The following is a 17867-nucleotide window of genomic DNA, read 5'->3' as shown; positions in this document are numbered from 1 at the left end:
TCATAAGAATTTAAAATACTCTATGCAGTAGTATAGCTAAAACTGTATTTTAAAAATGTTAACTGATATATAGTAGTTAAGGGGAGGAATTTTAAACTGTCAAATTACTTACTACTTAGTGGAGAAAGCACTGAACTGGTTTTTGTAGTCATCAGCTCATCTCAAAAGATGAGGCTGTCTTTTTTTTTTGTTTTAGCCAACCATTTATGTAGTAAATATAGAAATGAGTTGCTACTGAGGAACAGTAGCTAGGCTGGGGAAAGAACATGAGAATGGCCATACTGGGTCAGACCAATGATCCATCTAGCCCAGTATCCTGTCTTCCAACAGTGGCCAATGCCAAGTGCTTAAGAGGGAATGAACAGAACAGGCAATTATCAAGTGATCCATCCCCTGTTGCCCATTCCCAGCTTCTGGCAAAGAGAGGCTAGAAGACACTTCAGAGCATGGTTTTGCATCCCTGCCTATCCTGGCTAATAAGTCCATCAATGGCTATCTTCCATAAGTGTATAGAGTGGGGTGTGGGTTTTTTTGTTTTTTTGGAACCCTTTTATAGTCTTGGCCTTCACAACATCCTCTGGCAGAGTTCCACAGGTTGACTGTGTGTTGTGTGAAGAAATACTTCCTTTTGTTTGTTTTAAACCTGCAGCCTATTAATTTCATTTGGTGACCCCTAGTTCTTGTGTTATGAGGAGTAAATAACATTTCCTTATTTACTTTTTCCACACCAGTCATGATTTTATAGACCTCTGTTATATCCCCCTTAGTTGTCTCTTTTCCAAGATCAGAAGTCCCAATCTTATTAATCTCTCCTCCATAGGGAAACTGTTCCATACTCCTAATCATTCCCCCCCCCCTTTTCTGTGCCTTTTCCAGTTCCAACATATCTCTCTTTGAGATGTGGGTGACCAGAACTGCATGCAGTATTCAAGATGTGGGCGTACCCTGAGTTTATATAGAGGCAATATATTTTCTGTCGTCTTATTTATCCCTTTCCTAATGATTCCTACCATTCTGTTAGCTTTTTTGACTGCTGCTGCACATTGACCAGACGTTTTCAGAGAACTATCCACATTGACTCCAAGATCTGTTTCTTGAGTGGGACATCATTTTATATGTATAGTTGGGATTATGTTTTCCAATGTGCATCATTGAATTTCATCTGCCATTTTGTTGCCCAGCCATCCAGTTGTGTGAGATCCCTTTGTAATTCTTTGTGGTCTGTGACTTAACTATCTTGAGTAGTTTTGTATCATTTGCCAATTTTGCCAGCTCATCGTTTACCCCCTTTTTCCAGATCATTTATGAATAGGTTGAACAGTAATGGTCCCAGTATAGACCCCTGAGGGACACAAGTGTGATATTAGCAAGGGTATAAAAATCTTAAATTGATACAATCATGCCCTTTACAAAAATGGAGAAATCTACCCATGCGTGGGCTAAAACTGTAGAAGTGATGCAAAAGGAACACAGCTTTAGAAATTCAGTTACTAAGCTTTCTGCAGGCTATTTAAATTATATCGGTAATATTTAACAATTGAGCTAGCCTTTTTTACACTTGATTTCTCTTATTGCTAAAGCTGATGGGAGTGTATTTTGGGAGGATTATTGCACTGGTCATGTAATATAATTTCTCCCTTCTCAAAGCATTGGAGGCATGCAAAACTTTCCCAGAAATGTTCTGCCTCTCAGTAGTTGAATGACTACTGTATTCCATTAGATTATTTTCAGAAACATTATGGCATGACTAATGTGCAAATAGGAGCTATTTACTGTTTCCTATTCAATTAAACAAAGACCAGGTGCTGGAGTTACATGTGTAGGCCCTGGACAATCAAGCTTGTACTTACTTTACCCCAAAAAAAAAAAACCCAACCCTGCAAAAACGCAATGCATTATTAAATTGTGTATATTCATCTTTGGACATGTGTAAGAAGCAAATTGTTTTCCTGGTGTAAGTATTAATCTGAGTTAATAACTAGTAGTACAAACTGAGAGCTAGTTCTTCTAGTAAACAAATGTTGTGCTTGTTTAATAAATGAGACTTAAAGGCTAGGAGTAGCTCTTGAAAAGCAGCATCCAAACTCTCCTTATATGTAAACATACATGTAGAGAGATATTTGTAGGAGATTGTAATTTAGAGATGCTCCCTCATAAGGGACAGTATTATGAACACAGAAATTTGGAGATGTGCCCTGGAGATAGGGACTGGGAACCCCACATGGCTGTGTTCAATAGCTCACCAGATGCTCTCCAGTTTGTTTTTATTAAAGTTTTATTCTTTTCTCATTCACTGGTTTATTTAATGAACCCCAAGATTGTTCCATGGTGTCAGAAGTGCTGAATGAGAAGGAAACTGCCGTCATTTTGAACTCCAGTGTTTGCAACTCAAAGCAGACACAAAGGGAGGCACCAGAGAAGCACGTGGAGCACCAGGCACGAGGCTTTTGCATGCATTTGGCAAGCAATATAGTAGCTTGACTAGCTTAAGAAGGCTAAGAAGGGAGGAAAAGCCAAAAATAGATGTGTTGCAACCTCCATCCATCCAGTCTGCAATTTGTCAGACAATGTTGCAGAGAACTGGAAAAATTTCAGACAGAGATTTGAATTGTGTTTAGCAGCCCTAGAGGCAAAGGAGAAAAATGATCAAGTGAAATCTTTTTTTCTATGTTGTTTTGGGAGGAAGCATTGGATATTAATAACAACTTTAAGTTTGAAAAAGGTGAAAGCATGAAGTTAAGTAAAATACTGACTAAATTTGAAGAACATTGCATGCCAAAAAGGACTAAAACATAAGACATGTTTTTACATGCTTGCGAAAAGAAAAAGACACCATAGAGCAATATGTTACAGAATTAAGGAAACTCAGTAAAACCTGTGACTTTGGTGAGCTGACAGAGTCTCTGGTCAGAGCCAGAATCAGTTGGGGTGTTAAAGAGGATGTGTTAACAGCGAGAGACTGCTTTGTGAACACTTCACTTTAGAAAAAGTTTTCCAAATATGCAGGGCAGCAGAAACTGAAACCACAAGCCAAAGAACTGAATTCACCCGAAGGGGTTATCCAAGTACTAAGTACAAAAGAATATAGCCAGAATAGGTCAAATCAAAGAGTGGAACCACTTGCTATGAAAACCACGTCTAGGGGGAAAATTGGGCACCGGCGATCATGTGGAAGGTGTGGATCCCAGCATGGCCCCAAACACTGTGTTGCCTTTGGGAAACTGTCAAAACTGGGGGGAAAATAATCATTTTTGCAAAATGCTGCAGATCCCAAATGCAAAAAAGTCATGTGTATTCAGTTAAAAACCATCTCATCGAGGAGTTTTTCATAGATGTACTGGGATTTATCCTGATGAGAAGGACTGGATACTGCATATGACAGTGAATGGAATTCCACTGAAACTGGACACAGGAGCTCAGGTTCGTGTTCTGTCTGAACAAGTTTTAGAGACTATAAATAAGACCAAAACTGGGAGCAACAAAAATAAAAGTAACTGGTTATTCTGGAACAAATAAACAAGTGAAGGGGTGGTGCATTGCTAGCATCAACCATAAAAACACCATGTACAAGCAGGCTCCCTTTCATTGTAGTGCCAAAGGAAGTGACACCAATTTTAGGTCTGGCTGCATGTGAGAAACTCAATCTGGGTGCTCTCACTACAAGATCATATTGAACTTGGCTATGAGGCATTCTTTGGGGAATACCATGACATATTTCAAGGGTTGGGTTGCTCGCAGGATGAACGTACAATCTGGATAAACATGCAGGTCCTTCCAGTTATCCATCCATGTAGAAAGGTGCCATTGGCACTCCATGATAAACTCAAGGCTGATCTTGCAAGGATGGAAGCAATGCAAGTAGCACAAAAAATTGAGGAGCCAACAGAATGGATGCGCTCCCTAGTTGTCATGGAGAAAAGTAATAGCCAGCTATGCCTATGCTTAGATCCCAGAGACCTCAACAAGTCTATAAAAAGAGAACAGTTCAAACTGCCAACCAGAGAAGAGATTATGGCTCAATTTGCAAATACTCAATATTCTTCTTCGAGTCATTGCTCATATTGATTCCAATTAGGGTGTGTGCGGGCCATGTGCACAGTCGTTGGAAAGTTTTCCCTGAGCAGCTCCCATGGGATTGGGTGTGGAGTCCCCTGGAGTGGCATCTTCATGGTGCTGAATATATGCCCCTGGTGACCCAGCCCCTCCTCAGTTCCTTCTTACTGCCAGTGGTGGCTCGGCCAAAGCGCCCCCAGTGCTGGGCAGGCAGCGCGGTCCCAGTGTCAGGAGGACGGGTAGCATGGCACAGCCCCAGGGGCACACTGCGGCCCCCAGCCTCTGGCACAAAGGGAACAGCAGGCAGGATGGAACCTGGGGGTGGAGTATGGGGAGGGGGACATCAGGCTGTTTGGGAAGGCAGAGCCTTCCCGTGCCTACAATACCTGCTGCCTATGCTGAATGGCATCCTCATACTTCACTACTTATAATACAAATAATGTTTTAGTAGCCCTTGCTAATAAACAGGGACAAAATTATTCTTTGAGATATTTAAGACTATTGGCTCTGAACATTTGGATATGTATTTTACTTGTCTTAAATGTTTCCATGTTTGTAAGTACTTAGGTTTCATTAATGTAGCCTTCTTTTTCATGCATGCATCTTCACTGTAATGGTAGTCACAACCTTATGTCTTTAAACTGGTGAAGGTCCACCTTTTGGTATGGGTTTTTGAAGGGATTTTATAAAGCTTGCAGGTGATATTGGTGTGAATTTTTTAAGAAACACCAGAATGCCACAGATGCGTATTTCATAAAGTGTGCATGTCTCAGATGCATATTTTAAAACTTTTCCCTTTATTACTAAACTCCTGTGCCATTCTTGCTCCTTCTAATTATTGAGAGGGCTTTCCAAGCCTACAAGAATTACTGTGAAATTTAGGAGATCAGCAGCAACAGGAAGCCCAGTGCACACTTTAAATTACACATTTTGTTTGTGTCCAATATGACTAAACGTTCATCTTGGGGGATTAACAAAAAGATTAACAAAAAAAGTGCTAATCAGACTTTGCATTGTATCCTGGAGCTCTATGAGCACAAGGTTTGATAGTCCACCAAAGTTAGTAAATTCTGGAGTGGGGACTTGCTGTGTGCTGGCCGAAAAGTTCTATCCTTAAGAAATTGTAAAAAGTATCTCATCTGATTTCTACTACCATAATGATGTAGAAGTCAAGAGACAATTTGATAAAAGACTGAGAGATATTTAACTTCTTTCAGAAGGAGTGTCAAATTTGATGCAAAGCACTATACACAAGTACCATTGAAATAAGCGGGAATTCTGTGCAAGGGGTGTTTAAGACTGGGCTTGAGGTCTGTATTTCATAGAAATATAGGGCTGAAAGGGACCTCAAGAGGTCATCTAGTCCATTCCCCTGCACCGAGGCAGGAATAAGTATACTTGGACATCCCTGGCAGGTGTTTGTCTAACCTGTTCTACAGTGATAGGGAGTTCACAGCCTCCCTAAGTAACCTGTGTCAGTGCTTAATGATCCTTAAAGATTTTTCCTAATATCTAACATAAATCTCCCTTGCCACAAACTAAGACAATTACTTCTTGTCCTTGGTGTCCTCTTCTCCCTTAGTGGATGTGGAGAACAATTGATCATCTTCTTTATAACATATTTTATGTATTTGAAGGCTGTTATCGGGTCCCTCCTCAGTTGTCTTTTTTGCAAGTTTTTTTTAACCTTTCCTCATAGGTCAGGTTTTCTAAAATTCTTTTTGTTGCTCATCTCTAATTTGTCCACATCTTTCTTTAAGTGTGGTGCCCAAAACTGGACACACTGCTCCAGCTGAGGCTTCACCAGTGCCACATAGAGCTGAACAGTTACCTCCCGTGTCTTACATATGACACTTCTGTTAATATACCTCAGAATGACACTTCCCTTTTTTACAACAGCATCATACGGTTGACTCATATTCCATTTGTGATCCACTATAACCCCCAGATTATTTTCTGCAGTACTACTGCTCAGTCAGTTATTCCCCATTTTTAGTTGTGCATTTGATTTTTCCCTAAATGTAGTACTTGTCTTTACTGAATTACATCTTGTTGATTTCAGATCAATTCTCCAATTTATTAAGATCACTTTGAATTCTAATCCTGTCCTCCAAAGTGCTTGCAACCCTCCCAGCTTGATGTCATCAGCAAATTTTATAAGCATACTCTCCTCTGCATTGTCCAAGTCATTAATGAAAATACTGAATAATGCCAAACTCTGAAGGTATCCCTGCAGTACCCTACTTGATGTGTCCTCCCAGTATGACAGCAAATCATGCACCAGTAATTACTGAGTTTGTATTTTGAACTAGTTGTGCCCCCACCTTATAGTAATTGCATCTAGACCATATTTCTCTGGTTTTCTTATGATAATGTCATGTCGGACTGTGTCAAAAGCTTTACTAAAGGCTCTACACATTACTCCCAGGTCAAGGCTAATTCTTCTCTCCCCCCACCAGATAAAATATTTGAAAGTCCCTCAGTTTTATCTAGTCAGCACATGCACTTGCTACCAGAGCATTACTGGTGCACTCTTGGGCCTGCTCAAAAGGCCATTATAAATATCAGCGGGGATAGAAAAGAGAACATTTTAAAGGAACTTAACAACAGAAACTGGGAAACTTATTTCAGTAGTTCCTCTCTGAGAAGAGTTACGCTGTTTCATTAACATGGGAGTACTCTTTTTAGCATGTCTGGACACATTGATCCTGTTCAGAACTGAGTCCCCCCACACAACATCACTTTTGAGAGACTTCATGCACTGTGAGTTTTTTGAAGCACACTTCTGACTAAACTGAGGGGCTGCCCTAATAACCTGTGGGCACCTTTTGGAGAGCTGCACCAAGGCACTAAAGATATTGGATTCAAGCTTAGAGATAAAAGATCATCTTGAAGTTTGAGGTTCTTCTTTGAGTGGTGTCCCTGTGGGTGCTCCACTCTAGGTGTCAGTGTGTCCCTGCGCTGGAGATCGGAGATTTTTCACAGCAGTACTCAGTCGGGGGAAGGGCGCGCACAGGGGTCGTCTCGTGCAGCCGTTGGCGCCTCCTGTAGCGTGCGCTCTGATGGCCACACATCCTGCATCCACTGTCTGGGAGAAACTCATATCTTCCAGAAATGCATACATTGCACCAACTTGACAACAAGAGCAAGACGTGATAGGGAGCTCCACTTGAAAATGATTCTTCTGGAGAAATCCCTCCAACCTCTGCAAGAGACATCCTCCGGGGAGTCTCATAAAACAAGATCCCTGAGCTCCGATAAGGCTCCGACTTCCAAATCTGTCAGGAAGCGAGCTTCGACCTCTCCAGCAAGGGTCTCTCAGAAAAAGAGAGCTTCCCCAGCGAGGTCTTTACCCTCAGTGCTCCACTCATCCAGAGTGAGCACTTATGAGGCACCCGTCTCCTCCGGCACTGTCTCTCAGCGGACCTCTGCTGAGCCCCAACGCGCAGCACCGGAATTGAGACATCAAGTCTCCTCCATGGCACCGACTGCCCTGGGGCCGAGCGCAGCACAGGCAGCGGCACCGCGATCAATGCTACCGGCACTGACCCAAGACTTGATGCTGGCTAACAAGTCAAATCCTGCAACGGTCAGTGCTCCAACGGTCGACCGCAACCCTAAGGCGGGACCAGCGCCACTCCTGCATCCTGATGACTTAGCGCTTTCTTTGGCACCGCAGTCACCGCTGCTTGGCACCAAACACTCCCCGAGCTACATGGCACGGTACCCTCCTTCATCTCCTGCACCAATCTCCATGCATAGTGGAGAGGAAGGAGATGTGCAGGACAACTGCTTTTCCTCACAACGTTCCTTCCCATCACAGATGAGACCTACATGGAACGCTATGAAACCTAAGCATCATCCCTCCGAGCATTCACAGCCCTGGTATGCACAGCACTGGCCTTACCCATTACCACCTTACCCCATGCAATGGCCACAATGGGGTCCTTGGTCCACATACCAGAACCCCTATTCTGGTCCTCCTTCCCCATCCATAAGAGGTTCTGAGTACATCCATCATTACCACACAGAGAAACCTCTGATCCCCCCCGAGACAGTGATAGAAGAGGAAGAGATACTCTCACAGGCAGACATGGATGATTCACCACCTGCCCCACGCTCATCTTCTGCACCAGACGAAGCGGTGACGCCATCTACCCCTATGGCACCAGATGACCTGAAACAGTTCCAAGAACTCTTCAGAAGAGTAGCAAACAGCCAAGAAATTGCCTTACATGAGGTGCAGGAGAAACAACATAAGTTGTTAAAAATCCTACAACCGGCATCATCGACTAAGGGTATGTCTACACAACGGGATTAATCTGAATTTATATAATTTGAATTTGGGAAACAGATTGTATAAAGTCGAATGTATGCGGCCACACTAAGCACATTAATTTGGCGGTGTGCGTCCATGTACCGGGGCTAGCGTTGATTTCTGGAGCGTTGCACTGTGGGTAGCTATCCCATAGCTATCCCATAGTTCCCGCAGTCTCCTCCGCCCATTGGAATTCTGGGTTGAGATCCCAATGCCTGATGGGGCCAAAAACATTGTCGCGGGTGGTTCTGGGTATATCCTCCCCCCTCTCCAGGGAAGCAATGGCAGACAACCGTTTCGCGCCTTTTTCCTGGGTGAACAGTGCAGACGCCATACCACGGCAAGCATGGAGCCTGCTCAGCTCAAGACAGCAGTCATGAACATTGTAAATACCTCGCGCCTTATCGTGCAGTTTATGCTGAACCAGAACCTGCAAAACCAGGCGGCGAGGAGCAGGCTACGGCAGCGCGGCGGCGAGAGTGATGAGGATATGGACATGGAATTCTATCGAACCGCGGGACCCGGTGCTTTGGAGATCATGCTGTTAATGGGTCAGGTTATAGCCATGGAACGCCGATTCTGGGCCCAGGAAACAAGCACAGACTGGTGGGACCGCATAGTGTTGCAGGTGTGGGACGATTCCCAGTGGCTGCGAAACTTTCGCATGCGTAAGGGCACTTTCTTGGAACTTTGTGACTTGCTTTCCCCTGCCCTGAAGCACCAGAATACCAAGATGAGAGCAGCCCTCACAGTTGAGAAGCGAGTGGCGATAGCCCTGTGGAAGCTTGCAACGCCAGACAGCTACCGGTCAGTCGGGAATCAATTTGGAGTGGGCAAATCTACTGTGGGGGCTGCTGTGATGCAAGTAGCCAAAGCAATCACTGAGGTGCTGCTACGAAAGCTAGTGACTCTGGGAGATGTGCAGGTCATAGTGGATGGCTTTGCTGCAATGGGATTCCCTAACTGTGGTGGGGCGATAGATGGAACCCACATCCCTACCTTGGCACCGGAGCACCAGGGTACCCAGTACATAAACCGTAAGGGTTACTTTTCAATGGTGCTGCAAGCACTTGTGGATCACAAGGGACGTTTCACCAACATCAACGTGGGCTGGCCGGGAAGGGTTCATGATGCTCGCGTCTTCAGGAACACTACTCTGTTTAAAGGGCTGCAGCAAGGGACTTACTTCCCGGACCAGAAAATAACCGTTGGGGATGTTGAAATGCCAATAGTTATTCTTGGGGACCCAGCCTACCCCTTAATGCCATGGCTCATGAAGCCATACACAGGCAGCCTGGACAGGAGTCAGGAGCTGTTCAACTATAGGCTGAGCAAGTGCAGAATGGTGGTAGAATGTGCATTTGGCCGTTTAAAAGGTTGCTGGCGATCGCTACTGACTCGCTCAGACCTCAGCCAAACCAATCTCCCCATTGTTATTTCTGCTTGCTGTGTGCTCCACAATCTCTGTGAAAGTAAGGGGGAGACCTTTATGGCAGGGTGGGAGGCTGAGGCAAATCGCCTGGCTGCTGATTACGCGCAGCCAGACACCAGGGCGATTAGAAGAGCACACCAGGAAGCGCTGTGCATCAGAGAAGCTTTGAAAACCAGTTTCATGACTGGCCAGGCTACAGTGTGAAATTTCTGTTTGTTTCTCCTTCATGAAAACCCGCCCCCTTTATTGACTCATTCTCTGTAAGGAACCCACCCTCCCCGTTCCCCCAGCTTGCTTTCAAAGGAAATAGAGTCACTATCGTTTAAAAATCATGTATTCTTTATTAAGTGATTATAAACATAGGGAGAGAACCAACAAGGTAATCTGGGTGAGGTTTGGGAGGAGGATAGGAGGGAAGTAAAAGGCCACTGAAAAAATTCAATATAATGACAGCCTTTTGGTTGGGCTGTCCACTGGGGTGGAGTGGGAGGGTGCACGGAGCCTCCCCCCCCCGCGTTCTTACACGTCTGGGTGAGGAGGATATGGAACATGGTGAGGGGGGAGGGAGGTTATACAGCGGCTGCAGCGGCAGTCTGTTATCCTGCTGCCGTTCCTGAAGCTCCACCAGACGCCGGAGCATGTCCGTTTGATCACGCAGCAGCCCCAGCGTTGCAGCCTGCCACCTCTCATCTCGAGCGTCCCTCATGACCTCACGTTCACTGGCATCTTTCCTAAATTTAGATACCGTGTCCTTCCACTCATTCAAATGAGCTCTTTCATTGCGGGTGCATTCCATTATTTCTGTGAACATGTCGTCTCGCGTCCTCTTTCTACGCCGCCTTATCTGAGATAGCCTTCGGGACGGAGGAGGGAGGCTTGAAAAATTTGCAGCTGCTGGAGGGAGGGTTGAAAAAAAGGAGAGAAGTTTTTAAAAAGATACATTTTACAGAACAATGCTTATACTCTTTCACGGTGAACAACACTATTCACATTACATAGCACATGTGATTTCAGTACAAGGTCGCATTTTCCATCTTAATATTGAGTGCCTGTGGCTTTGGTGTTAGAGATCACAGATGCAGGTCAACAGAATTCAGCTTGCATGCAGCCATGGTAAGCCATTGTCTTTCGGCTTCTGCGCCCTCCTTTCCCACATACCAAGCAAAGCCCGTTGACTGCTGCGGTTTTCCTGTTAACCTTCAGCAGCAGAAAACAAACTAACCCCCCCACCCATCCAATTCTCTGGGATGATCGCTTTATTCCTCCCCCCACCGCGTGGCAGGTATCCGGGAAGATCCCTGCAGAAACCAAACTAACCCCCCCGTCCCCCCTTCCGCCATGAATTATCTGGGATGATCGCTGTACCCCTCCCCCCACCGCGTGGCTGGTAACAGAGAAGATCCCTGCTAGCCAAACGCGAAAAGCTCAGGGCCAATTCCCCCCACCCTGCGCTTGGCTAACTGCAGGGAAGGATTTCTTTTCAGCCACAGGCAAACAGCCCAGTAGGAACGGCCACCTCTGTCCCCTTAATTAAGTTCCCGTATTTCAACCAGGTTACCATGAGCGATATCACTCTCCTGAGGATTACACAGCGAGATAAAGAACGGACGTTGCTTGAATGCCAGCAAACACCGGGACCATACGCTGCCAGGCTTTGTCATGCAATGATACCAGATTACTTACTGCAAGCATGGCGTGGTCAAGTGTCCTACCATGGAGGACGGAATAAGGCTGCACTGCCCAGAAACCTTGTGGCAAGGCTTTTGGAGTACCTCCAGGAGAGCTTCATGGAGATGTCCCTGGAGGATTTCCGCTCCATCCCCAGACACGTTAACAGACTTTTCCAGTAGCTGTACTGGCCACGAATGCATCCCAAGTCCTCAGGGCAAAGTAATCATTAAAAAACGCTTGCTTTTAAACCATGTTTTATATTTTAAAAGGTAAACTCACCTGAGGTCCCTTCCATGGGGTCATGGTCTTGGATACTGGCTTGGGAGGGTTGGGAGGGTACTTCAGTCAGGCTGAGAAAAAGATCCTGGCTGTTGGGGAGAACGGAGTGCTGAGTGCTCTCCGCAAGCTCGTCCTCCTCCTCCTCTTCCCCATCCGCAGAATCCTCAGGTGTAGCTGATGAGATTATCCCCGTCCCGGAATCCACGGTCACAGGTGGGGTAGTGGTGGCGGCCCCCCCTAGAATTGCATGCAGCTCGGCGTAGAAGCGGCATGTCCGCGGCTCTGACCCGGAGCGACCGTTTGCCTCCTTTGTTTTTTGATAGGCTTGTCTGAGCTCCTTGACTTTCACGCGGCACTGATCTGAGTCCCTATTGTGGCCTCTCTCCATCATGCCCTTGGAGATTTTTTCAAAAGTTTTGACATTTCGTCTTTTCGAATGAAGTTCTGCTAGCACTGAATCCTCTCCCCATATAGCGATCAGATCCAGTACCTCCCGTACGGTCCATGCTGGTGCTCTTTTTCGATTATCGGCCTGCATGGTTACCTGTGCTGATGAGCTGAGCTATCTTTGGTCACCAGTGCTCTCCACGCTGGGCAAACTGGAAATGAAATTCAAATGTTCGTGGGGCTTTTCCTGTCTACCTGGCCAGTGCATGCGAGTTCAGATTGCTGTCCAGAGCGGTCACAATGGTGCACTCTGGGACAGCTCCCAGAGGCCAATACCATCGAATTGCGGCCACACTAACCCTAATTCGAAATGACAATATCGATTTTGGCGCTACTCCGCTCGTCGGGGAGGAGTACAGAAATCGATTTTAAGAGCCCTTTATTTCGAAATAAATGGCTTCATTGTGTGGATGGGTGCAGGGTTAATTCGATTTAACGCTGCTAAATCCGAATTAAAGTCATAGTGTAGACCAGGCCTAAGATTGCCCTCCCCATGAATGAGGCTATAATGGAGCCTGCGGAAGTAATATGGCAAACACCAGCATCAGCACTACCCACCAACAAATGAGCTGACAGGAAATACTTCGTTCCAGCCTAAGGCACGGAATTTTTGTTTTCACACCCTCAAGCTCTCTGGTGGTAGAGGCTGCCAATCAGCGCAGTAAACAGCCTCATTTCCGCTCCACACCACAAGATAAAGAACACAAGAGACTGGACCTCTTTGGGCGGAAAGTTTACTCGCCAGCCACCCTTCTGCTTAGAGTTGCCAACTATTCTGCTCTACTAGCAAATTACGACTACTCTAACTATAGTAAAATACAAGAGCTCGTGGAACACCTCCACGAGCATAAACGTCCTCAACTTAACGGCATCATTAATGAGGGTCAGTTAATAGCCCGCGCACAGCGCTGCAAGCCTCAATGGATGTAGCGGACACAGCTGCCCGAACAACCGCAACAGCTGTAGTTATGAGAAGAACATCATGGTTGCAAGCTTCGGGAATTCCGAAAGAACTACAGCTAAAAGTGGAGGACCTTCCATTCGATAGGGATAAATTATTCTCGTCTCACACAGATGACGTCTTCCATACCATGAAGGCCTCCTGAGTGATGCTGTGTTCGCTAAGCATACATCCTCCGCCTGACAAACACCCACGCTTTACACCATACCAGAGGTCATGAGACACCTCGTTTAACCATCAACAACCATGATACTTCACTCAGAACAGACCCAAACAACAGGCTCAGAGACGACGAGCTCCACAGAACCAGGCCTTGTCCACCTGTCCATCTACATCTATGCCACAATTTTGAAGTATTGGTCGAGGGTATGCACAACCTCCCCACACCTCTAGCGCCAACAGATACCCCATCCCACAATTTTGGTCACCACCTACACCCATTTTACCGTGCCTGGGCTGCGATAACCACAGATCAATGGGTTTTGGAGATCATACAATCTGGCTACACCATTCCTTTCACAACCATCCTCCTCCCCCTCCCCCGTCCCTCCTCAGGGACCCCTCTCACGAGCACCTTCTGCAACAGGAAGTAGTCCACCTCCTACTGCTGGGTGCTGTAGAACCAGTACCACATCAATACCGAGGGAGGGGCTTTTATTCCAAATATTTCCTGACAGAAAAGAAAGGAGGGGGATGGAGACCAATCTTAGATTTTCGAAAACTCAACAGGTTCGTACACAACCACAGGTTCAAAATGGTCACTCTGGTGACAATAATCCCAGCGCTAGACAGGGGGGACTGGTTTGCAGCCCTCGACCTTCAAGATGCATACTTCCATATTACAATACATCCTGCCCATGGACCATTCCTGCGGTTCACAGTAAGACCCAACCACTACCAATACAGGGTCCTTCCCTTTGGACTGTCCACTGCTCCCTGAATATTCTCAAAAACACTCGCAATAGTAGCAGCAGATTTATGACACAAAGGAGTCATAATCTTCCCCTATTTGGACGACTGCCTTCTCAAGGGTGCCAACCGACAAGAAATGGCAGGCATGTTGAAGACCACAATATACCTGTTTCTCCGGCTAGGTCTACAGATAAACGCAAAGAAATCCACCCTGGAACCAACCCAGCAATTGGAGTTTATCGGCGCTGACCTAGACTCCATACAAGCCAAGGCAATATTACCAAACCACAGATTCACTACATTGACCAATCTTATTTCCACGGTGACCATCAGCCCACAAACTTCAGTGAGGACATGCCTTCAGATTCTGGGACATACGGCAGCTACGACTTTCGTAGTAAAGTATGCCAGACTCCATATGAGCTGTCTACAGCACTGGTTGAGCACGGTCTATGCACCCAGCAAACACCCTCTCAACAGACGCGTGACATTACCACCAAGGGTTATGCTCTCCCTACAATGGTGGACACAACCAGGGAATGTATGCTCCGGGATTCCCTTTCAACAAGACCTCCCATCAGTGACTATTACAACAGATGCCTCCCTGATAGGTTGGGGCGCCCACTTGGGTCACCACAATGTAGAAGGCAAGTGGTCCACGGCGGAAACCCGACTGCATATCAATCTCCTGGAACTACGCGCAGTACACAATGCATGCCGACACTTCCTCCCACTCATACGAGAAACCTCAATCTCTATTCTCACCGACAATGTGGCATGCATGTTTTACATCAGTCTTCAAGGGGGAGCCAGGTCTTACTCGCTATGCGTAGAAGCCATGAACTTATGGAACTTGTGCATCTGCAACAATATAAACATCACAGCATCATACCTACCAGGATGCCAAAACACTACAGCCAACAACCTCAGCAGGCACTTCTCACAGGAACATGAGTGGGAAATCCACTACAGTGTTCTCTGCACGATATTCCAAAAATGGGGTCACCTGGTAATCGACCTTTTCACCTCAGCGACAAATCACAAATGTCCACTATTTTGCTCCAGGACAGGCCTGGCACCAGGATCGTTAGGGGATGCCTTCCTCATCCTGTGGAACGCATTGCTCATGTATGCCTTCCCGCTGATCCCACGGGTCATCCGCAAGCAGGGCCGCCGAGAGCGGGTTCGTGCCCCAGTGAAAAAATTTTTTCGGGCCCCCCAGCAAGGGTGGACCGGCTAAACAGGGCCGACGAGAGGGGGGGGGGAAGCCGGGGAAGCTGGGCCCCGGGCCCCCTTCCAGACCGCCGGGCCCCGGTAATTTGTACCGGATTTCCCCCCCCCTTCTCGCTGGCCCTGTCCGCAAGATACGACTCGACAACGCATATATCATCCTCATTGTCCCCACATGGCCCAGACAGATTTGGTTTCTGTACCTCTCACGTCTAGTGGTCTATGCCCCACAACCGCTGCCTTTACGGACGGACCTCCTGTCCCAGAACAAAGGCCTGACACTCCATTCAGACCCAGCAAAGCTCCATCTCAAAGCATGGCTCCTTTGTGGTTCCAATATGGGGAACTGAACTGTTCAGAGAAAGTGAAACAGGTATTATTAAATAGCCGTTGCCTCACCACTAGAAATACTGCCACAAGTGGAGAAGATTCTCCCTTTGGTGTCAGCAAAAACAGCTGGATGCGACCAAAGCGCCTCTATCTATGATCCTAGACTACCTATTAGAACTGAAGGAAATGGGGTTAGCCATAAGTTCTATTCAAGTACACCTGGCTGTCATCACGGCCCTCCACGAACAGATAGAAGGGGCTTCAATATTCACTCATCTGAGTACATGATGCTTTCTAGCAGGTATACAGAACATCTACCCAGAAGTACGCCAACCTGCACCACCATGGGATCTCAATCTTGTGCTCAAATGTCTCACAAGACCACCCTTCGAACCTCTAGCAACCTGCTTGCTCTTACATATGTCAATGAAGGTCGCATTCCTAGTAGCAATCATGTCTGCAAGACGTGTCAAAGAAATAGGAGCATTGATGGCTGAACCGCTGTACACTGTATTTACCAAAGACAAAATCATGTTACGTCCTCACCCAAAAGTGTGCCCAAAGTGGCTACAAACTTTCATATTAACCATATCATACACTTACCTACCTTCTCTCCCAAGCCACATAAGGACTCTCGAGAAGCAATGTTACACATACTAGATATCAGATGGGCTGTAGCCTTCTACTTGGACAGAACTAAACAGTTTCGCAAGTCACCAAGACTATTCGTCTCTACAGCAGAGCACTCCAAGGGCTCTACAATATTGATCCAGAGACTCTCCAAACGGGTCTCTTCCTGTATTCAAACTTGCTACCACCTGCATAACAAAGAACCCCCCCCGTGGGCATCAGATCCCACTCAACACGAGCCATGGCGACATCGATTGCATTCTTGAATAATGTCCCCTTAATAAACATTTGTAGAGCTGCAACCTGGACATCAGAGCACACTTTTTTGCAAAGCATTATGCTATCACCCAAGGCCTTGTCTCAGACTCTATCGTTGGCCTCACTGTGCTCTCATCACACACTTATACATAACTCCGAACCCCTGCCACCACTGGTGGGGTACTGCTCTACAAGCACCTAGAGTGGAGCACCCACAGGGATACCACTCGAAGAAGAAGTTACTCACCTTGTGCAGTAACAATGGTTCTTCGAGATGTGTGTCCCTGTGGTTGCTCCACTATCCACCCTCCTCCCCTCTACTTCGGAGTTCACACAGCTGAGCTCCGCTGTGGAGAAGGAACGGAGAAGACGGTCGGGGGTGCGCGTGCTACAGGAGGTGCCGTCTGCATGAGATGACCCCTGTGCACGCCCTTCCCCCGACAGAGTACTGTTGCAAAAAATCTCCTATCTCCGGCGCAGGGACACACCAACACCTAGAGTGGAGCACCCACAGGGACACACATCTCGAAGAACCATCGTTACTGCACAAGGTGAGTAACTTCTTCTTTCTTTGCTTCATTGCTAATATTGCATGTCACAAAAACTTAATTTCAGCCACAAAAAGATTGTAGTTTACATGACCTTTCATTAAGATTTTACTTTGCATCAACCTCTTCTCAGAAGAAACCTTCAGCAGTCATTAGATTTTAATTGCCAGGTAATTTTTCTCTACTATAACATTCCAATGATATAAAAAAGTAAATAACAGGGCAGTGAAAACATGGGGAAGTGGGGTACCTTTCCTACTTTTTGATAATACCTGTCAATGCTCATTCATCAGTTTGAAGGGTACTGCATTAAGGTTCCACCAACTGCATCAATTCTTACCAGTGAATAAAATTTTTGGCAGTCTTTAGAATTGGCGTTAATGCTCTTGAAGTAAGGGGGTATGTTGAGCTTTGACATAATATTTGTGAATTTCTGTTTTCAGTTCAGGTGACTGATCCTGTGACATTTGTACTTCACAGGTGCCTGATCACCTGTGACACTTTTGCACCCGGACTGTAGAGTTGGTAGAAAATGTCCCCCTGCTTCCCAAAATTGGTCACTGAAATACTTTCAGGCTTCCAGATTATATATCCTTTCCCCAGTTCCATTCATGCTAAACTCTGAATGACCTTATTTCTCAGATGTTAAACATTATTTCAGTGTAACCTTGTTATTGGTTTAATATACTGTGTGGAGCCTACTCTATACAGCTGAATAATTACTCATTTCAGCCCTAGTATGGTATATATATATTTACATTTTATCCTGCCCATCTCTTTTCTATTTTCAGTTTCCAG

This window comes from Emys orbicularis, chromosome 1 (assembly GCF_028017835.1).
Source record: "Emys orbicularis isolate rEmyOrb1 chromosome 1, rEmyOrb1.hap1, whole genome shotgun sequence".
NCBI lineage: Eukaryota > Metazoa > Chordata > Testudines > Emydidae > Emys > Emys orbicularis.
This window is presented reverse-complemented; position numbering follows the sequence as displayed.